A 23845-nucleotide genomic window follows, 5' to 3' on the forward strand; every position below is an offset into this window, starting at 1 on the left:
CCCAGTTAGTCCATTCAAAGTAGTATGGACTAATCAGGTTATAGTTCTCATAATCTAATCATTTCATCTCTGAATATTCTTTTTTTTTTTTTGGTGCTGGGGATGGAACCCAGGGCCGTGTGCTTACAAAGCAAGCACTCTACCAACTGAGCTATCTCCCCAGCCCTCCGAATATTCTTACATTTTTAACACAGGAGCTTTCAGGGGACACCTCATATCCAAACCAGAGCAGGTGGTTGCTGGTCACATAATAAAGTAGGTGTTCACTATAATTATATGTAATGAAGAAACACAGGTTAAAGGTCTGAATTAAATGAATAGTAAAGGAGAACAGGATTTATATGCTAATGCATAAAAATGAGTTTGCTATGAATAAACATTGTTTAGTAGGGCTGCAATGTACACAACATTTACTGTGTGTCAGGCATTATACTGAGTGCTTTTTAATATTATGAGTCCTTTATTCCTCACAACCCTATGAACTAGGGATTATTTAAAAAATTTTTTTAAAATAACTAAATAATTTTTTAAAACAACAAAAATAAGTTTTAGTTGTTGATGGACCTTTATTTTTATTTATTTATATGCAGTGCTAAGAATCAAAACCAGTGCCTCACACATGCTAGGTAAGTGCTCTACCACTGAGCTACAATCCCAGCCCTGAACTAGGAATTATTATCCCCTTATTACAGGTGGAAAAACCAGAGCTCAGAGAAGTTAAATAATTTATTCAAGGTCACATAACTAGTAAGTAAATTCTACTTGTTTTAACTTTAATGTTTTAAATTATCAGGGAAACACTGCCTTAATACTTCGATATCTTGAGTTAGAAACTATGGTAATTTTTTCGAAGCAATTATTAGTTGTTTTCTCCCTCTCATTTCTGCTATAATAAAGATATGCAAACTTGATAACCTCTTAATATCTCTAAGTCTTAATCTCTTCATCTGAAAAGACTGAATTAAACCAAATTACTTTTTCCCTTTGTTAACAGAGATAATATTTTATTTCTGAAGGCAATAGTGTGAACTATTATATTTAAAAAATTTTTAATGCATCCGGTATGTTTGACTTCTTGAGCTAAATCTATGAGGAACTGCGATGAAATTAAAGATATCCAAAAATGCAGTTTCCTCAGTGTTATGGAGGAACAAACAAAATTATTATTTTGCAGAATTAAAAATCTAGGAAGAGCAGCCTTCAGGAGTGATATGACCATCAATTCACTCAAACTTTCAAGTGTTTTTCTAGCTCTGCCATTGTCAGTATGTTTACTTTGTTTTAAGATTCATTCCTTTTGAAGTTGTACTACTGCTACCCATGGCAATTCAGTTACAGACTGACTTACTTATGCCTGGTGGGAAAGAGAGTGTCCTCCAAGCATGGAAGCATGGACTGAAAATTCTTTCTTTTGGTCTGATGGAGCCAGTTTACTCCAGACTACATTGGTTTTCAATATTAATTAGTATAGTCTGGAACTTTTCTGATTTTAGCATATACCAATCTACTATAACTGAGATTCTAGGTCATACTGCAGTGAAAAATACACCCACATTTCAGCAGCTTAAACAACAAAAATGTATTACTTACTCAAACTACATGAGGGAGGTGGATGGGTTGTTCCAAGTCGTCCTTGTTTGGGAACATAGGCTGACAGAGGCTTTACCATCTTCAACAATACTGGTCTTAAGGCTGGGGAAGAGTAAACACTGTAAGGACTTACACTGGCAATTAAATGTTCTACCTGGAAGTGACACATACTATTTATACCCACAACCTGCTATAGCCTAGTCCAGCCCTGCTGCAAAGGGGGAGGGTGTCTGGGTGGGCATGGAAAAGGATAGTCTTTTTAATGGCTGGAATGAGAGGGTAAACACTATAAGCCTTTACCATTCTGGGAATTCATTTACTGATTGACTCAGGTTAATAGAGTTGCCCTTCTTGTAGCTACATTTTGGGTAGTTATCCAAAAAAAAAAAAAAAAAAAAAAAAAAGGCAAATAAAAACAACAAGAAACTCCATTAATAAGGAAGAAATAGAAGCAGATGGTAAATAAGAAATCAGTGGTGTGAAGTATATGCTGCCTTGACCCAAAGAAAAAGACCGGTATTTCATCGGTGAAGGCAAATCATACAGAGAGAAAGTAGCTAGTTTCATCAGCTTTTAAATCAATCACTTCATTTACTCTTCTGATGGGAAAGATTAGCTCTGGCTTTTTAATGAGCAGGTATAGAGTTTCTATTTAAGGATTTGACTCAAAAATGACTTAAAACACTTACTGGATTTGAAAAGAGAGACTATTTTTCCATATTTCATTTTCGTAGTTACTGTCAATGGTACGTCAAATTGGCTAAATTTATAGTTTTGGAACTGGCAAACAATTACAATTTATCTAGTCTAACCCCCTTATTTTCAGATGAGAAAACTGAGGCCCCTAATGGATAAAATCATTATTTCAAGGTTATACCTTCTTGCCTGTGCTAATAACTGTACCACCCTTTGTATGATTTCCTGCAAAATAGAATACTATCGGTGAAATGTAGTTACAGCAATGATTATAAAACAAGAATAATTACAAGTTATTGAGAATATTTCCAGAGCTCACATTCAGTTGTTATACATTGGCAGAGATGGAAAAATTTCTAAACTCTTTGCTAAGCAGCTGCTGCTGAGTCTCCTGAGTGCCTCAACCCCTACTGGGACCCTATAGATTTCCCCACTATATTAACAATAGGATCCACCTCAAAGGTTTGATTTGAGAATTAAATAATGAAGAGCTTAGTATGGGGCTTGTGCTCAGCAGTATTACACTTTGGTTATTATTTTTATTATAGTAATAATAAAATGGTAGTAAATTTCAAACTAGTTTCTACATGAATGTTCACAACTTAGGAAATGTGATAGCATTCAAGTTCATTAACTTTGATCTAGCTAATCTCTCAATAAAATGGCCAGTCATGTATTCACTTAAACATTCAGTTTGATCTTTTCCATTGTCTAAGAGTTGACTTCTTGCCCCACATGCAAGTCCCCATAGCTCTGACAGATGACTAACAATCGACCCAGGCTGACCCATAAAAGAAAGTGACCGACTGGGAAGGTTCTTTTAGTTCTTGTAGAGAATGTTTTGTACAGTCTTTTGTTGAGAAGAACTTGTCTATAATTTTGGAATAAGCAAAGGTTAGGCCCAAAGCCTAATTTGGAAGGGCAGGAGAAGAGGAAAAGATGGAGCATTTCTTGCGGAAGCAAATATTAGAAACTGGGAGTGAGGTAGAGGCAAGCAGCTAGAGTGAGAAGAGAAGGAGATCAGGGGGCCCAGCAGCAGTTCTGGAGGCTGGAGAATGTGAAGAAAATACCTTTGACAGAGACACTATCTGATGATTAATGATGTTTAGAATCTTTTAGGGGTTCTTTCTCAGAAACAACCTTATTAAAGAACAGCAGAGTTTCAGGATTTTTTCTCTTTGGAGAGAGTAGAAATGTATTTTCTTTTTTCCTTTTTGCAGGGCTGGGGATGGAACCCAGGGCCTTTCACATGGCAGGCAAGCCCTCTACCACTGAGCTATACTTTTGAGCCTCAGAAATGTACTTTTTTTCTTTAGTTTGCACTAAAAGAGGCAGTATAAGTACTCCTGTTATAAGTGATTCTCAGGAAATTCATTATTGGCCTGGAATGTGTAAAGAATTCTTCTCAAATGTCAGTTATTTAACTGATATTTCCAGTTCTGGGATGGTAGCTAAATCTTGGGCATGCCCTAGAAAGGACTTTGATAACAGTGTTCTGTTACAGGTTGAGAAACACTCAACAGAGTTCAGAATCGCTGAAGGACTAGTTTCTGACGGTATTCCAGAGACATCAATGTGCTAAATCCCAGACAAACTTTTTTTTCTTGTTTGCATTTTGATGGAAAAGGGTGGAGAAGATAAATATTTTAATTCCTAGTTTTTTAAAAAAAGTATTTTGTTTTAGTTGTAGGCAGACACAATACCTTTATTTTATTTTTATGTGGTGCTGAGGATCGAACCCAGGGCACTCTACCACTGAGTTACAACCCCAGCCCTAATTCCTAGGTTTTTGGAAGGAAAAATTGAAGGCTAGATTTAAAAACTTGAATGTTTTAAGGCAAAGGTAAAGCTTTGAACTTAAGAGATCTGAAAGTATTACAGAACATAACCTATAATGATTAAACCAACCAGAAATGTTTCTCTTCTTTCTTAAAGTTACACATGCCTGTTAAGATAGTTTTTTAGAATTCTATGTTTACACTAAACAGTAAATATCGACTCCACGTCAGACTTAGCAAGGCAGGGTATGTGTAGTTCAGCGGTAAAATACATCTTTAGTATTAGTATGCCTTAGGCCCTGGGTTCATTTTCCAGCACTGTGTGTGTGTTTGTGTGCGCGCGCATGCGCGCGCGGGGGGGGGGGGGGGGGGGGCGAGATCAAAATCTAGAGTATGTCCCAGCGGCTCAGGAGGCTGAGGCAGGAGGATCACGAATTTAAAGCTAGCCTCACCAAAAGCAAGGCACTAAGCAACTCAGTGAGACCCTATCTCTAAATGAAAATACAAAATAGGGCTGGGGATGTGGCTCAGTGGTCAACTGACCCTGAGTTCAAACCCTAGGACAAAAAAGAAAAAAAAAAAAAAAAAAAAAAAAAAAGACTGACATGTTTCGCTTTTGACCTATCTAACCAGGATATATCTAAAATTTGTCTAATTCTAACATTCAAAGGTGTAACTCTTACAATTTTGTTGTTTAGTCCAAATGTCTCATGGGCGGACACCACCCACTCATTTCCGTGCATTTAATAAATGGTTAAAACTCTCTGGGCTAAAAAAATAGTTCTGGTTTCCCCAGAAAGGGGGTGGGTGGGGGTGGAAGAGAAGTCTCACCTTGGATAAGGCACTTAATTTTCATCTCAGTTTTCTCTTACAGGGAAATAACCATAAAACCATGGCAAAGTACTTCGTGCTTTTAAAAGCCGACAAGAAACCAATGTCACAAGGTCCAAAAAAGTCTAAGAAGATCCTAAGCTGCTTGAGAGCAGGGGTTTTCTTTTTTGAATCCACAGGGTCTTATTTGTATCTCTGTAACACAGTTGTTGGCCTGGAAAAAATCTCGATAAACACTGAATTTATGAGGTTATTAGGCAGATTGCATTCTTGGCAGACCACAGCTTCTTAAATTTTTTTGTGAGCCTTTTAATACTTAGAATCGAAAAGGCTGCAGCTCTTTGCTCTACGGTGAATACAAAAAAATACCCTGGCCGAAAGGAATAATTCTTGTCCTCAGGGCACTATTCCCTCTTTCCAGCTTGCTGCGCCGGGGGCTTGGGATCTAGGTCCCGAGGCTACAGGGAAGAGTTCGGTACGGGAAGCTCATCTTCCGGCCCTCTGATTGGCCGGCTCGCACTCCACTCATGGGGCTCTCAGCTCTGATTGGTCCCTGCGGCACCCCTCTGCCCGAGACTACTTTGTGTGCCGGGGCGGCTCGCTCAGGTCCTCCCGCTCAGCTTGCGGTCAGGACTGGCCTGAGGTATCTCTACGGCCCACTATTCTGCTTCGCGGGCGCCAGGAATTCCCGAGTCGGAGCGGGTAGGAAGCATCCTAAGGAAAAGTCTCTCCCTCCCTCCCGGTGCCGTTCTCTTCCCCGTACTCAATAAACTTCCGCTTCAGAGGGCTGCTGCAGCCGCGGGTCGGGAGAGGCCGGGTATCGAACTAAGGCCCTCTTGGGGGGTCTTTCTCTTTGCGCGAAAGTGGAAACATAGCTCCCACAAGACAGGGCTGCGCTGGGCTGCTTGGGAGCGATGCCCTTGTAGGATCGCGATGCGGGCTGCGGTGGAGCGGCCGGACCGGGCAGCAGGGGCAGAGTAGCAGCAGTAGCAGCAGCAGCAGCAGCAGCTATAGCAGCAACAGCGACCACCCCTAAAAGTAGCAAGGAGCCTGCTTCGAATGCCCAGCGCGGGTGCACCTTAGGGCGGCGAACTGAGCTGGCATGGGCGGTCGCCCCACCAGCGCTCTAAAGAAAACGGCGTTCCCTGGAGGTGGCTCTCCTGGCGTGGGGCGGTGCGCTCAACTCGCGCCCCCTCGGCCGCTAGCCTTAAGGCGGTAGAGGGCGGCCTACGCCTGTGTGCGAGCCCGACCCAGCGTCCCCGCGCAATCGCTGCCCAGCTGGAACTCTGCCGTCCCGCTGTGGCCCGAGGCTCTTCGTGGCGGTGGATGCTGCAGCTACGCTATCCACGGGTGCAGCGAGGAAGGGGGCGGGGAGGAGTTCTGGCACATGCCAGGGTCGCCGTAGGAGGCAGCGGCCAGCGCATGCGCGCCCTCTCCCAGAAGCCTGGAACGCTGAGGGGCGCGCACCCCCATCCGCGCGCGCCCGCCCGCGCTGGCCGAGGCTTCCCCGCCTGCGCTTGTTGTCGGAGCCGCTCCGGCGCGTGCGCGCGTTATCTCGGGCCGACCCTAGTGGCCGGGTTCCCTCGGCTCCAGGCCCCCGCCCCCCGCCGCCCTCTCCGGGCCCCCAGCCAGCCGGTCCCCTCCCTCTCCTCTCGGAATGGGGCTGGTGCTACTCGGGGTCGCGCGCCCGGGACCCGGCTCGCGCTCGGTCTCGCGCTGTCAGCTACTGCCCGGCTCGCGCCGCCTCGCGCTCTCCCTCAGTCAGTGGCGCCGGAGGCTCCGTTAAGCGGCGACCGTGGTTCCTGTTTCCGTTTCTTCCTCTCCCTTTGGTCGGGAGTAGCATCCTCCACCCAGCCACCCCTCCCACTCCCCCAGCACTGGACAGCTGCAGCTGAGGGCTGTGGCGGTGGCGGTGGCGGTGACGGGGATCGGCGGAGACCGCCTCTCTCCCGCCTCGGGTAAGGGGGCGTTAGGAGTCGGGCCCCGCGCGCCTCGGGTCTTGGGCTGGGCGAGCGCGGGATCTGTGGAGGCTCTGGGGCTGTCGCTTCTCTTCTCCGGGCGACCCCTGGGCCTGTTGCTGCAACTGCTGCTGCTTATCCAGCGGCTCGCGGAAAAGTGGGGAGGGAGCCCCCGGGACGCTCAGGCGGGTGTCTTAGTGCGGCCCGGGCAGGGGTGAGGGGCAGCCGCCGCCAAGCCGGGACGCTGAGCTGCGCTGTGACAGCCACCGCGTCGCGCATCCTTGCTTAAGGCAGGGGCCGAAGCCGAGGAGAAAAGAAGGGATGGGGGCGGGGGTGGGAGGTGTCCCTCATCTTTCCTCATCTCCAGGCTGCACCTACCTTCCCTTTCGGCAGCGCCCGGTCCCTGTAGTCACCGACTGGGAAGGAGAATGCCTGTGTGTTATGGGGTTTCTGGGAGTGCTTCTCAAGATAGAAAACATGGAGAAAACCCGCACAAAGATGCGCTCACGGCGAGGGGCCAATGCAGGGCAGTTAACGGCTTGAGTGCCTTAGTGCCTCCTTTTGATGTGCAAATGAGCTGGCGGCTTTTGAGTGTCTAAACTTATTTGGAAAGGTTAAATGAATCTTTATTTATTAGTTCAAGGAGGTTTGTCCTGCAAGTGTGAGTAGGTTGTCGGGTGCAGCACCTGTTCTCTTCATGTGGAAATTGCAATCCTCAGAGACGCAACGAATTTAAGTTAAATGGCAATGTCATGGTTAATGGGTTTATCCCCGATGAGCTTGTAGCGTTTTGGTGCATATTACACTTTAGAATGAGGACGTAAGCAGGGAGATGATGTGTTTTTCCTTCCTATGTTTGAATTAAGCTAACTCAAGAAGGTGAACTCAGGAAAGCCAGACTCCAGTAGATAACTCCAAATCTCAAGGCTTCGAGAACAGTGCAATGCAAATTTTGTATCGGAGTTAAACTTGTCACAAGTAACTAACTTGACTTTGACTTGACTCTATAGAAACTGTACGTAGGTTTCATTAGTTAATTTTTTTTCATCTCTGGACTGTAAGTGCATATTTATTTTCTGGATTAAATTGAAATTCCATGTTTTATGCCCAGTCTTTAAAAAGGGTGCATCGTATAGAAAGTAGTTTAAGGGAGAAATTACATACTGAAATGTATAGGTTGTCTCTCTCTCTCTTTTTTTAACGTAAATCACTAAGCCAAATTGTAAGATTCTGTTTCCTTGTGAAATATAAAGTGTGTATAGAAAGTCTTAATTATAAATGCTATGGTAGTTATAAAATGTTATTTATAAACAACTACAGTAGAAGGACAAAGTGGAGATGCAAGCATTTGAAATTGTGTTTTTATAGGCTTTAATATGTAAAAATGTAGGGAGTTAGAGATGAATAGGCTTGGAGGCATGGATTTTTCTTTTGCTGCTCTATAAATTGAGAATTCTGTTTGAATTGAGCTGAACAGCTGGTATGAAACTTGCATAGTTTGCAGAAAATATGCAAAAACGTGTCTTTCTCACATAGTTAACCTGAAGGGTATCTTGTAGTTTACTAGGATAGTGAGTCAAAATAATTTTAATATGGTAATGTATAGATAGTATTTATAAGAATGCTCGTGAATTTATCTAAAAAGTCACTTGAAGTTGTTTTCCTGCACATCAGTCCTATATAAGATGTATAAAATTGAAGGAACAATCATTCTAATTACATTTTGCAATGTTTTGTTACAAATTCTAACCAGTTATTTTTAAGGAATAGGAATGTACTTAAAAGTGTTGAATTTTGAAATTTATTAGTGATTTGAAAAACTTGTGTTCCTCGTTTGTTGTTTTAAATGTAGTTACATTAGTAGGTTGGTCTGGAGGGGGAGCTAGTGCCAAAGAAAAGTATCACTTAATAGCTGTTTGAACTTTGAAAACACTTAAAACCAGATTTTTATAACCAGGAGAAACATAAATTTTTAATTAAAAAAGTAGGGGAATTAATGTGGGCATAGATCTGTACTTAGTTATTTTTAGGGTGCATATGTTTTGATTACAAATTAGTTTAAATTCATCTGAAATAATGAAAGGAGGTGTTTGTTTCTTGAATTTCTCATGTAAATCTCTGAAAATATGTCCTCATGTGTGATAGTATTTTCTTAACCTTCTTGTGCAGCACATCAGAGGGCAATGTGTTCTTGACCCTTTGTGTATTTGTGTGTTAATTTTTTTCTTTATAATATCTGTACTCCTAAAAAATGTTTCAAGCAAAGTCTTGTATAGGAGGAGATATTAATTATGTAGTAAGGTAGGTAGGTATTTATCAAAAGTACAGATACTTTTAAAAAAAGAAGTGGAACCTTCAGACATCTGAAGAACAGTATCCCAAGGATACTTCTTAACCTCTATAACTGCTGTCTCCTGTAATATAATGCAGGGGGTCTAGATGATCTGTTAAATTGAACTTGTGCTTTTGAATATGAAACAGATATTTTGTGATCTGTGTTCCTTTAGATTTCTGAACTGTCATCAGGTTTGTTTTATTTTTGATCATTCACATATCTTTTAAATTCAAGCCTAGAAACTGATATATTAAAATCATTAGCATATTCACTTTTCTGAGGATAGTGGTTGGGTGGGTTGTTATCTGTAAATTATGTAAATAGAATCTCAATGCTGATAAATAAATAAATTTTCTATTTCTTTAATGGTTATTTTTGTTTTAATATAAACTGCAATTTGAAAATATCTTGGTTTAATTAAATGATAGATGCACCTATTTCATTTTATAACACATTTATAAATGTAGAAGAAAGTGTGTCATTCCATTTTATGAACATAAAAGTAAATATTTTTAAAGTCAGTAAGTTTTCTTTTTTCTTTCCTTTTGTTATTTGTGTGTGTGGTACTGGGGATTGAACCAAGGGCTTCAAGGATGTTAGGCAAGTGCTCTACCCCTGAATTATACCCCCGGCCTTTTTTATTTCTCTTTAAGATAGAGTCTCACTAAGTTGCCCAGGTTGACCTCCAACTTGTGATCCTCCTGACTCAGCTTCCTAAATAGCTGGAATTACAGATGAGTGCCACATCACCTGGCTAGACAAATTTTTAAAGAGCCTTAAAAAAAACTCAACAAAATATTATTATATGGGTGTGTGTGTGTGCATTTAAAATATGTTTGAATTGATTAGTATCAAGTTTCAACCTTCTTCTCTCTACATTTTCTCTTGTCTACATTTCCCCTCCCTCAACCACCCTTCCTCATCTCAAAATTTACTTTTTGGAATGATTAGAAATCAAACCAATAAAGTTAAGCATCACTCAACTGGCAGAGGTTTTTCTTCCTTAACTAAAGGACATAATATCAATCTCTAAAATATTTTGAATATATAACCTGTGTAAACTTTATATGATACTGCACATTTTCCTTTCAATGGAAAAAGCAAATAAGGGCCTATGGTATGAAGCCATGAATGTCAGTTACTTCCTGTACACTAACTGAAAGCAGAGCTATAGGGTTAATTTCATTTAAGGTTTCTTTTAAGAAGACTTTATTTGCTAAAACCTAGTATTCTACTTACATATTACTATTTAAAAACTTTTCTCTTTGATAGTCTTGGTTATAAAAAGTTGAAGGGAAAAACCCTTAAGTGAAATATCAAAATACTATTAATACCTAGAACAGAATAAATTTGTATATGTTATAAAAGTATTTAGAAACCAAGCTGTAAAAGCTTACCAATGTTTATAAGTGACCTTATTTTGTAATCATTTTTCTATTTTTGGAATACAATTGATAGTACTATCTTGATAACTGAAAAATTGGAAAAATATAATTTGTAGTTTTCGTATTAAATCCATTGCTTGGGACACTGGCAATCAGTGAAGTGAGGGAAGTTGGGAGAGATCAAAAATTGTACTAGTTAGTAACCAGCCTTCTTGGGAGGTAAGGGAATTTTTTTTTTTTTTTTTAATCTCCTTCCACTTTCTTCTTCCTATTTGTCATCCTTTCCTGGCAGTGGTAGGAAATATGAGAATTTACTTTGGGGTTTTTCTTTTTTTTTCTTTTCTTTCTTAGGGTTGAGAGGACGTTTCCAGGTAAAACATTAGTTCATAATGTTACAGTAGGTTTGTTATAATGAATTTGTTTCTTTTTGAGATAGTAGGCAACAGACCAGAAGAAAATCATTTCTATACTTTGGTGGTACTAGACATTGAACCCAGGGCCTTGCACATGGTAAGCAAGTGTTCTACTACAGAGCTACATGTCTAGTCTTTTAATTTCATTTTTGAGACAGGGTCTTGCTTGCTAAATTGCTTGTGCTAGTCTTCTAACTTGTGATAATCTTCCATCAATCTCCTCAGTATCTGGGGTTACAGATGTTTGCCACCATGCCCTGAAAAATTTTAGTATTTTTTATTAAAAAATAAATTTGTAACTTCATATGAAAAGGGAGATGGGACTAGTGGTGTATATAGCCTAGTGATTAGAGCACATGCTTAGAATGTAGGAGACCCTAATTTAGTCTACAGCACCAAAAAAAAAAACAAAGGGGTGTGGAAGATGATTCATGATTAAGGGTCATGAATCAGTCACATACTTATTCTATTTAATGTTTAATATAATCCCTTCTTCTAATTTCCTAGAGTGCATTCTCATGTCCTTTATTTTTTATCTTAATCTATAGAGTTCCTGACTACAGGGAATTGATTTTTATGAAAACAAAATTTTTACCTGTTTTGTATGCCTCATGGCAATGATATCAAATAGTGTTCATTGAAGAGAACTTTTTTTTTTTTTTACTTGTATTGGGGATTGAACCCAGGAACACTCTACCACTGAGCTACATCCTGAGCCCTTTTTATCATTTATTTTGAGACCGGGTCTCCTGCTAAGTTGCCTAGGCTGGCCTTGAATTTGTGATCCTCCATCCTCAGCCTCCTGAGTAGCTGGATTTAAAGGTGTGTGCCACCACACCCAGCTAAAGAGAACTCTTAAACTAAAATGAATAACAATATCCTTTACTTAAGGGAGTACTGTAAGCAGCTTTAGGCCAGCTATTGTGAAAAGTTCACATGGAGTAAATGTATTTGTTAATGAGAGCTCTAATCATTTGGAATCTGATTTAGTTTCTCCAACAGGTGGAATTGTGCTTGTACCTAAGGGTGAAATATTTTTAGTAGAGATTCTGTTATAGTTTTTGTGCCTAGAGTTCTTTGAATAACTAATTCAGTTACCAAATGTCAAAAGATTAATAATTAGAGTTCAAAATTAGAGTTTAACCAGGATAAACATTTTGCTTTCTTTTCATAAAATTTTAGATTTTTCTTTTCTTTTAGAGAATTTAGTGAAATTCTAGGGCTTAGGAAGGAGGTAATTGAAATTCTTGGCCAAAAAACTCTTCTTTATGCTTGGTAAAATTGAGCCTCAGCAGTGCTAGGAATGGAGGTTTAGTGAGTAATCCTGACTGCTTCCTCTGACAAAATTAGAGACAATTAGACCTCCATTTGCTAAACTTTTTTTTTTTAAACTATCAAGCTGATACTTCAAATATTAGAAGTATCAGCTTGATAGTTTGGCAGTTATGCTAGGATGAGAGATACAGTGTTACTTTCAATATTTTAAATTTGTAAGTAAGCAGATAATGTTATGTTCTCAATGCTAAGTAAGCTGAAGACATGTATGTCTACTAAAAATGGGCCAAATAATGAACTAAACAAACCTACTGATGTACAATTAGGAATAAAGAGATTCTATTAGTGTTTAAATTATAATGGCATAAAGATGTAATGAAGATGAAATCACCAGAGAAGTTTGGAACAGTTTTGTTAGACCAGATAAGAGGTAAGAGAACATATCCTTTGTTCTGTAACTATCTGCAGAGACTTGGAGCAATACAGATAGTTCCTAAAATGAAATAATGATAAATGTTTTAATAGGAATTGTGTACAAATTCCCTCTGTATGTATGTACAGTTCTTAATACTTTGTTTCCATGGCAAATGTAAACTTGGAAAGTAAGGTATTTAACTTTTGGAAATTCTAAAGGGAAAAGGACCTAAAGTTTGGAAAAATGCTGCTTTCTTTTGTGTTTTAGTGATATAGTACTTTTTATAGTTTCCTGAGAGCTGTCAGATCTTAAAGTTAAAATCAGAATTCCTTATTTATTTAAGTGAAATTTTTTTTCTCCCCAGTTTTACTAAGGTATAATTGGTAAATAAAATCATATAAATTTAAGGAGTATAATTTTATTACTATTTGTATGCATTATGAAATGGTTACTACAATTAGTAATTACTACAATGATTACTAGTCAAGCTAATTAACATGTCCGTCACCTCACATAGTTAACCATTGTGTGTGTGTAATAAGAACTTTTAGGATCTTCTCTTTTAGCAAATTTTAGGTATATGTGACAGTATTACTAACTGTAGTCACCATGCTAGACATTAGATCTCCAGAATTTACTCATCCTGTATAAAACATCTTGCACTGAAACTTTGTACCCTTCAATCAACATCTCCCGCCTCCCCATTCCTGGTAACTACCACTCTATTTTCTGCTTCTGTGAATTTGCCTTTTTAAAAATTTCACATATAAGTGATACCATGTATACAGTATTTGTTTTTCTGTGCCTTGCTTATTTCACTTAGTATAATGTTGTCCAGTTTCATTCCAGTGACTGTGTAGGGTAGGCAAAACTTTATCCTTTCAGGTTTTTTTTCCCCCCTCCTATCTGGGCCTGAGAATTAAATTAACATAAAATAGATCAATAGGAAAAAAGTATACATATTTATTTTATACAAGTTTTATGTGACACAGAAGCCTTCATAAGGAGATGAAGTCCAAAGACACAGGTGAATGAAAAATAGTAACTTTAATCCTAGTGACTCAGGAAGCTGAGGCAGGAGTATCATGAGTTTGAGGCCAGACTCAGCAATTTAGTGAGACCCTGTCTCAAAAGGGCTGGGAATGTAGTTCAGTGGTGAAGTGCCTTTGGGTTCAATCCCTAGTAACCCCCGCCAACCAAAAAAAAAGTAACTTGTGAAGAAGCATCCAAATTCCCTGATTACCTCCTAAAACAACAACAACAAAAACAAACCATACCAAACCAACCAACCAACCAAACAAAAAAACCATAACCAGATTATATGAGGAGGCTTAAATGATAGGTATTTTAACAAGGTTTGTATGGAATTCTCTCCATTTCAGCCTCCTTTCCTCAGTAAGAATGTTATTCCCGTTAGTATGGAGAAGGTATCTTTCATGTGGGAATTTCATCTCCTGCTTTTAAGATATGGAAAGTTAGAATGATTTCGTTTCACCTGCTGCTTTTTGGGTGCCTTTAACTCAAAATTATCAATATGCCAGAATGGCCTGTTTTTCACTTCTTCAACAGGATTTCCTCTTTCTTTTTTTTTTTTTTTTTTTTTTTTGCGGTGCCGGGGATTGAACCCAGGGCCTTGTGCTTGCAAGGCAAGCACTCTACCAACTGAGCTATATTCCCAGCCCTCCTTCTTTCTTAAGGCTGAATAAGATTCCACTTTACATATGTTTGCACAGACATTTGACCCTCTGCAGCCCTGTATCTAACAGACTGATGGAACTGGGGATGTAACTCAGTGGTAGAGCACTTGCCTAGCATGCACAGAGCCCTGGGTTTGCTCCCCATTACTGCAGTGAGCAAACAAAACACAAAACTTTAAGAGACTGAAGATTGTAAATATTTGGGAAAAAAAATTACATCTGTACTGAACACATACGGACATTTTTCCTTCTTGTATGGTATAAGCAGTATGGTATAACAGCTATTTACGTAGCATTTGCATTGTGTTACGCATTATAAATGACCTAGAGATTATATAAAGTATATGGTAGGAAAAAAAGTATATGATAGGATTGCATGGGTTATAGGCAAATACTATGCCTTTTTATATAAGATGCTTGGGTTTCTGTGCTTTTATCTGTGGAGGTGAGGTATTCTAGAGCCAATCTCCCACAGATACTGAGGGACCATACTGTATTCTCTTTACTCATTGATGGATTCACTTAAGTGGATTTCATATCTTAGCTATTGTAAATAATATTTCAGAGAACATGGTGGTACAAATATTTCTGACATACTGATTTCATATCTTTTGAATGTATACCCAAAAGTGGGATTGCTGGAGCATATGGTAGATCTATGTTTAATATTTGGAAGACTCTTTATAGTGTTTTTTTCATAATGGTTATACTGATTTCCACCAACAATATTAAAATGATTTCTTTGTGTACTTTCTTATCAACACTTACTTTTTGTCTTTATGTGAGTAGTCACTACCTTGTGTGAAATGATATCTCATTGTGATTTTTTTTCTAATTTTTTATACATGACAGTAGAATGCACTTTGACACATTATACCTAAATGGAGTATAACTTGTCATTCTTCTGGTTGCACATGATATAGAATCACACTGGTCATGAAGTCATATATGCATATAGGGTAATAATATCTGATTCATTCTACTATCCTTCCTACTTACATATCCCCTCCCCTCCCTTCACTCCCCTCTGCCTAATCCAAAGTAACTCTATTCTTCCCTCGCCATCCCCCTTACTGTGAGTTAGCATCTGCATATCAGAGAAAACATTTGTCCTTTGGTTTTTTGGGATTGACTTATTTCACTTAGCATAATATTCTCCAGCTCCATCCATTTACTGGCAAATGCCATCATTTCATTCTTCTTTAAGGCTGAGTAATTTCCAATATATATATATATATATCACATTTTCTTTATCCATTCATCTGTATAGGACACCTAGCTTGGTTTCATAGTTTAGCTATTGTGAGTTGAGCTGCTATAAACATTGATGTGGTTGCATCACTATAGTATGCTGATTTTAAGTCCTTTAGGTATAAACCAAGGAGTGGAATAGCTGAGTCAAATGGTGGTTCCATTCCAAGTTTTCTGAGGAATCTCCATACTGCTTTCCATAATGGTTGCACCAATTTGCAGTCCCACCAGCGATGTATCATTGTGATTTGGATTTACATTTCTATAGTTATTAGCAGTGACAAGCATTTATTCATATACCTGTTGGCTTCTGTCTGTCTATGTATGTTTATGTTTATTTGGTGGTACTGATGATCAAACCCTGGGCCTCATGCATGTTAAACAAGCACTCTGCCAGTGAACCACATCCCCAGCTCTACATGTGTTCTTTTGAAAAATGTTTATTTAGGGCCTTTGTCCACTTTTTAATTGGGTTATTTGTATTCTTGCTATTGAGTTGTTTAAGTTCCTTAATTACTGAGTTCCTTCTCAGTAATTTATTTATTTGAGAACAAAGAAAATTACATTTGTTGGGGGTTAATTAGGTTTACAATCTGGGAAAACAAAGTCAAGCAATTTTGAAAATGAGCTTTCCCTTCTCAGTAATTTTTTAAAAAAATTTATTGATGTATAATTTATATATCATGAAATTCACAGATCAAGTTTTAGTAAATTTATACAGTTGTACAACAGTGATCACATTCTGGTTTTAGAACGCTTTCATCTTCCAAAAACTCCCTCTTGCCCATTCGTAGTCAATCCCTGCTCCTATCTCCAACTCTAGGCAACCACTGATCTGCTTTTTTGTCTCTATAGTTTTGTCATTTCTAAAAATTTGACATTAATGGAATGTGTAGTTTTTTTTTCCGTGCCTGCCTCCTTTCCTTTGGCATATTCCTGTTTAGTAATTTGAATGAATGGGTAAAAGAGAAAATCTTTAAATTTGGAATTGGAGACTTGGTTACTAGTGTTGGCTCTGCCACCAAACATGTGAACTTGTGTAAGCTACTTCACCCCTTTGGGTCTGTTTTTTTTTTTTTTTTTTTGTAAAATAAATTATTTTCTTATATTCCAGTTTTCACAGCTAGGTAGAAAATCAAGGACCTTTCCCTAAAATGTATGTTAACTATTTCCCTTAAATATAATTATTTGTTCTTTATTTTCCTTCTCTGAATCAGTAAATGAGACTTATGTCTACAATGGTCTTAATGTTTGCATCCTCCCCAGAATCATATTGAAATATAATGGTATTAAGAGGTAGGGACTTTGGAAGGTGATTAGGTCACGGGGGCAGAGCCCTCAGGAATAGGGTTAGTGCTCATATAGAAGATGTCTGAGGGAACTTGTTCCCTCCTGCCATATAAGGTACTGTGGTGCCATCTATGAAGCAGAGTAGACCCTTGCCACATACTGATGGAGTCTTGATCTTAGTCTTCCTATCATCTATAATTGTGAGCAGTATATTTCTGTTGTTTATAAATTACTCAGTCTAGGGGCTGGGGTTGTAGCTCAGTGGTAGTCTAGCATGTGTGAGGCCCTAAGTTTGATCCTTAGCACCACATTTAAAAAAAAAAAAAAAAAAAAGGTATAAAAAGTATTTCTTAGTCTAAGGTATTTTGTTATAGCATTTTGAACAGATTAAGATATGGTCTAATAGATGATTTAGCAATGAACAAAGTTGGGATTGTAAGAATCAAAATGAGTAAACATTTTCTTGGGTATTTCTTAATTTATGTGTACAACTCTGAGAATTGAGTTAATCAAATGCTTAGTTAATAAATATTTTTGAAGAAAATAAAGTCACAGTTGACTAATTCTCTGAGGTGGAGCTATAGAAGTGTTTGAAACTTTTTATGAAGGTGAGAGAAGAATTATACTTCTTCAGTTATTTTTTGTTTTGGTGGTAGAATGAAGGGTGGAACAACTGTAGGTTAAGTTTGTGCCAAGCTGGGCTCAAGGTAGCCAAGAGGTCTTAGACTGTTCTTCAAAGAGCAAAATAAAATGGATGGGAAGATTGTCCTAGAGGTAAAGCTGACAGGTAACATTCAGGTAACAAGCTAGGACAAAAATACTCATATAGAGGCTTAAATAGGGTATGTGTGTGTTTGTACATGTGCATGTAAAAGGAGTAAAAAACTGAATAGGCTGGTATCAGGTATATGCCAAAGGGGTAATGTACACTTTCAGTACAGTATAAAAAAGAGGCATCAAATAACAGCTAGCTAAATTTAAAGATCAGAGTGTTGTCACTACTCAAATATTCAATAATTTGACTCTTAGACACCTTCAGGGGTTTCTTATTACTTATGATAGTGGGAAGTATGGCTATAAAATGATTGAAATCTATTTTTACCCCACATTTTAGAATGTGTGAGTGGTAAGCCACAGAGCAGATACTATGGAGAAGAGGAATAATCTATAAATATATGTTAATGATGGGTCATTACAGCAGCATAAGGAAATTTGTTTCATGTTTTATAGTCACATTTTCTGTTCAAAAGTAGTATTTCTAATATAGGTAAACTACTTTATGATAACCAGAAATATCCCCATATCATACCTATTTTTAATGTATAAAGATTCGTCATTTCTGACAATATTGTAAAAATTGTGTTAAGAATTTAAAGCAATTCCAAAAGTCGACTCCCCAAGCTTTTTATGTAATGGCAGCATTCTAGGAGTAAGTGTGAAGCTTTCTAAAGTAACTAATTTTATGGCAAGAATATTCTTTTGAATATATGATACTCCATACTTACTTTAACACATATAAAGTACCTACATACAGATTGTTTAATTGGAAAGATTCCAGTGTGAAGGTACAGAAACACCTCTTTCTAAAACTTCTGAACCTTCAAAGTATTAAAGACCATCATCATTCATATTTTCTCAGGGATTTTTATTTTTAGTCATAGTAATAAATGGGCATCTGTCAGATGATATAGCTATATCTAGGATTAAAATTCTTCTTTATATAGTTCTCTTAGATACTTGTTAAGAAAATTGATATTAAGGATTTCTTGAGTAATTAAATTCTACCTTCATATTTATGCAGAACATCAGAGCAAGCCTAGAACCACATTAAAGCAGCAAGAATGATTCATCTAAAAGTTTTGTGACATAACAAAGAATAGATGGGTTAATATTACAACAGAACAGAAGACACACAGAAAGAACATCATTACCTTAGAGGAGATACAAAGGCTAGTTTCAAAAGAATAACAATCAGATCAAATAAATTAGAGAATTTGTGCCGCTCTACTAATTAAGTGAAATGCGATGAGCAATTAATTAGAAAATATGTTCCAATATACTTGGTTATGTTGGTTGGCATTTCTTTTTTTACTTCCTATAAGGGCTATTTCAGAACGTTTCTAGTGTCTGATTCCAATATACTGCTCTTGGACTTCACAGGTTGTTCCAGTTAATTTCCGCTCCCCCATATGAGTAGAGTAAGGAGATTAAGACCATCCAGTAGAAGCTACTTCATCTTTGCTTTTTCTCTTTAATTTGTGCTAATTTCTCTTTCCTTTTTGTTACCAGGGATGTGTCGTTTTTGCTTCATGGCTACCTATTTTATTTATTCTACCTGCTAGAATGTGTAGCTCCATTTATAAGTTCTTGTAGTTCCATTTATAAGTTCTTCTATCATTTTTTATCTCAGTCATCTCTGACAATATCACAAACACCTTATTCTTTCTTCTTTCCCCTTTTTCCTCTGCCCCCTCCCTTTTTATTTTTTCTTTTATATTGTCCAAAAGCCCAAAGTGGGGAAATAGTATGTCTGTTGTGTCAATTTTGTTACCTTCTTTTTCACAGCAGTTATTCTCTCTGTTGTTACCAGTGACTTTCTGAATGGCCAAATAGGGATTTTTGTAGTCTTCTTGCTTCAGATTTGTCTCTATGAGCCCCTTGTCCTCCTCCATTCTCCTTATAACTTTGTAGTCCTCCTTGTTCTCCTGTAGATCCTGGTTGCTACTCTTCATTTACAGGCTCAACTTGTTTTTTAAGTATTTGCCTTGTACTTGTTTCTCTAGTCCTTTTCCCTTGGAATGGTAACTGCTCCTTTGGCTTCAGCCAAACAACACTTTTACAGATGATTCTTCTACCATAAGTTCCTGAACGTAAGTTGCCTTCTGGAGATTGCCACTTGATTGTCATGCCTCTAAACTCAACATGCCCCAATTTGAATTTTCTTTTTTCTAAAATGAATTGTTCTTTCGAACTTTCCTTTCTCTATTATTGTCTTATCCTTCCTATTATCCAAACTTGAATTCTTAGTCATTGAATCCTTGTCAGATCTATTCAGTTGTTAAACTATGTATTTTATTACTGCAGTGTTTGTCTATTTCACCTGTTCATTTTTATTTCATTTGTTACTTTAACAGTTCAGGTTTTTATTATTCCTAACATATAAATTAATAATTATAATTTGGTAATTGCTATGAAAGAGGGAGAGGAGACAGTGGCACTTCTATTAAGATGTGATGAATGGGGATGGTTGTATTGAAAGGAGGTAACATTTAAGCTTAGCATCAAAGAATAAATGAGGGCATTCTGGGCAGACAAACTGAGGAAAGCTTTTTTAGAAATGTATTATATGTTGTCAACTTATGAGATTTTTGCCTTAATCTACTACAAGTATGTGTTTTTACTTTTGGCATATATTATTGCCTTTCTTCAGATACTGATTAATATCAGTGAATAAGCATATAAAGCAGAACAACACATAGTAACATATATCTTTCTTTTTTTGGTACTGGGGATTGAACCCAGGGATGCTTAACTATTGAGCTACATCCCTAGAACCCCCCATCCCCTGCTTTATAATTTATTTAAAAAATTTCTTTTTTAGTTGTAGACAGGCACAATACATTTATGTATGTATGTATGTGGTTCTGAGGATTGAACCCAGTGCTCACACACGCTAGACAAGTGCTCTACCACTGAGCCATAACCCTAGCCATAATTTTTTCAATTTTAAGACAGAATCTTGCTAAGTTGCTTAGGGCCTAAGTTGCTGTTACTGGCTTTGAACTTGCTATTCTCCTGCCTCAGACTCCCAAGTTGCCGGGATTACAGGTGTGTGCCACCACACCAGACTCAGTAACATATGTCTTTATTACCTAGCTTAAGTGAGTAGAATGGTGACATGTAAGGTAGTGAAGAGTGAGCACTCCTGCACTGAATACTTAAAACCTGACTAAAATTTGCAGTGAAAGCTATCTTGAAGGTTCCTGACTCCTTGGAATGTAAACAGGCAGCTCTGTTGAGTCTATATATTTGTGGTTTTATTTTTTATTTCTACCTCTTCAAATGTGTGATTGCAGGGTTGGGTAATGTATATTAATAGCCACTAATCCTGAAAATAAATTAACTGAAGGCTACAGCAAATGAAGAGATAACTTACTATTTTTGCCTCCTTAGAGAGAAAATGGGAAGCATTAAAAAAAAATTCAGAAATGGCTTAGATAAAAAGGTGATTTATTTACTTTGTAAATAGGAAGAATAGTGGTAGTCTAGGAACTTAGATTATGTTTTCAGGATACTCTGTATTTCCTATCTTACATTTCTCTGTGTTAGTCTCATATATTTAGAAATGAGAAGCAGGGAAAGGGAAAGGAATTAGTATTTGTTTATAAGTTTCTGTGTGATAAGCCTTGTATTAAGCATTTTGCATTTTATCTACACAGATGCAGCTGTTATCTCTAGAAGATAGCCATTTCTAAATTTAATAGTTAAAACTCTTTCTTTCCCCCAATTTAATATATTTTCTTTATTTGTACATGCTTTTTATTTTTCATTTTAAAGTTTATGTACAGTAAAATTCAATTTTGTGATGTGTAGTTCTGTGGGTTTTGGCAGATGCATCTCCTTAATCAAAACAGAGTTCCTGCTACTGACTTTGTAGTTAGCCTTCCCCTATACCTTCAACTCCCTTGTGTACTGTTCCCATGGCTATTTTGCTTTTCCAGAATATCAGGTGAACGGAATTATAGTTACACAGACATTTAGGTTAGCCTTTTTTACTTAGAAAATGCATTTGTGATTCATTCATGTTGTTGCATGTATCAATTGTTTGTTCCATTTCATTACTGGGTAGTAATCCTTACTATGGATGTATCATGGTTTGTTTATTCATCTGTTAAAAGACATTTGCATGTTTCATGTTTCTAGTTTTGGGAGTTATGAATAAAGCTGCTATAAATATCCATGTTAGGTTTTTGTGTGATCATAAGTTTTCATTTTACTTGGAGAAATACCCAGGAGTGGGATTGCTGGATCATATGGTAAATATGTTTAATTTTGCAAGAAACTGCCAAATTGTTTTCCAAAGTGGTTCTACCATTTTGCATTTGCATCAACAACGTATGAGAGTTCTAGTTGTTCCTTATACTTCAGTTCTTTTAAAAAATTTTTTTGGCTCTTTTAATAGGTGTATAGTTGTATATCATTTGCATTTTCTGGGCGATTAATGAAATTAATCGAGTGTATTTTTATATGCTTCAGAACACCCTTCATTAATATTTTGAGAATGCTTATCTGTTTTTTCGAAAATTGTTCTTTTTTTAAGCAATAGTAAATGACCTTGACGAGATCTTTGATAAGTGTTTATTTTTCAAAATCAGTTTTTATTAAAAAATTTCAGCAACATGTTTGAAATCAATCATCTCTGGATGCTATAGGGGTATAGCTTAAGAAACAATTTACTTACTTACTTGCATACTTTATTTATGCAGTACTAGGAATTGAACCTAAGGGCTCTGTGCCACTGAGCTATATTCCTATTCCTTTTTATTTTTTGAAACAGGTCTTGCTAAGTTGCTGAGGCTAGCCTTGAACTTGTCCTCCTGTCTCAAGACTCCCAAGTCTCTGGGATTATAGGTGTGTACTTCGGTGCCCAGCAAGAAGCAACTTTATTTTGAGCAGGGGGACTGACAAACATTTGATTTACTGCTGCTATATCACACAACTCTAGGAGGACATTATTCACACTGAAAAAAAAAAAAAAAGTTTCCAGGTGTTGTGCAATGCAGTAGTCCTGGCTGTATATATATTTACATTCATTATCTAATTATCTGATAATTAAACTCCTTGGAAAAGTAATATACCATCAAATTGTGCATTTAACAAGTATTTCTCATTGTTTATTTGAGATGAAAAAACGTTGAGGAACTGGTTCTAAAGAAATACCCTATAGGATCAGACTTGGGAGAAAAAGGCCTATTCCAGATATTCCACTCAATTATTTTACCGTATGAGTGACTTAGGCATCTTATCTAGCCTCTTTGAGCCATTTCTTTATCAGCAAAACAGGGTTGATAATATCTCTTATTTATAGATGAGGTAGAAATGATAAATAATACATGTAAAATACCTGATACGGAGTAGAACTCTTCAAGTTGTATCTGTTTTTCTATTTCTTGGCACTACTTAGTGCTGATTACCCAACCAGCATTATTAAACTGAAGCTTAAGTTTCCAGAAGGGCAGAGAACATATAATTTGAAAGAAAATTAAAAACTTTTACTAGTTAATATTTTAAAAGCTTATTGAAATAGTAATCAGGATAGTTAAAAGAATTTTATTGGAGTAACTTAATCTTAGTTGTTTAATACTGTTATTTGAATTTAATAGGGAGGAAGCTGGGGATTTGGCTCAGTGGTAGAGCATGTGTGAGACTCTGGGTTCAATCCCCAGCACTGCAAAAAAAAAAAAAAAAAAAAAGGAAAATAAATAAATAAATAAAATAAAATAAAGGGAGAAAGGGTAATATTATTATATTTTCTGACTTTGGAACCTCTAAAGGTCTTAATCTGGTCTTAGCACACTACTATCAAGACTATCTCCCTATCATGCCTGTGTTAAAGAAAGACTATGAAATATGTAATCTAATGTTTAGGGTCTTAAAAATGTAATTTCCTTCTTGAGATGAAGGTGCTTGCATTAACACTAACTCAGATCATTAGGTCTGCTCAATAAAGTGAGAATAAATTTAGGTCCTAGGGAATTTTACAAAACTTTTAAAACTTTATAATTTTTCATGATTATTCTTTTTGCTATTACCCATAGTGATGATAGTAAAATCCTTGAAAGAGCAAGGAAGGAGAACTGTGGAGAATAGATATGCTTTATGGGTGCAGGGAGAGAGGTTTACCAAATAATGGAGTAGAAGTTAAGAGGAA

General features: G+C 37.3%; 1 protein-coding gene across 8 annotated transcripts in view; it reads left to right on the top strand.

Annotated features, from left to right (window-relative positions):
* Positions 1-5474: 5474 nt before the first annotated feature.
* The window catches only part of Fut8 (fucosyltransferase 8), a 311483-nt gene continuing 293112 nt past the window's right edge, over positions 5475-23845 (top strand). For 4 of the 8 annotated variants that reach the window (XM_047539067.1, XM_047539069.1, XM_047539066.1 and 1 more), the window contains exon 1: positions 6135-6853. The gene's annotated coding sequence lies outside the window, so the exon portion shown is untranslated. Of the gene's footprint in view, positions 5598-6134; positions 6854-23845 lie in introns of those variants that run through there. The other 4 variants (XM_047539070.1, XM_047539071.1, XM_047539068.1 and 1 more) reach the window with 2 other exon arrangements.

The sequence above is a fragment of the Sciurus carolinensis genome, chromosome 2, assembly GCF_902686445.1.
Source record: "Sciurus carolinensis chromosome 2, mSciCar1.2, whole genome shotgun sequence".
In the NCBI taxonomy this organism is placed as follows: domain Eukaryota; kingdom Metazoa; phylum Chordata; class Mammalia; order Rodentia; family Sciuridae; genus Sciurus; species Sciurus carolinensis.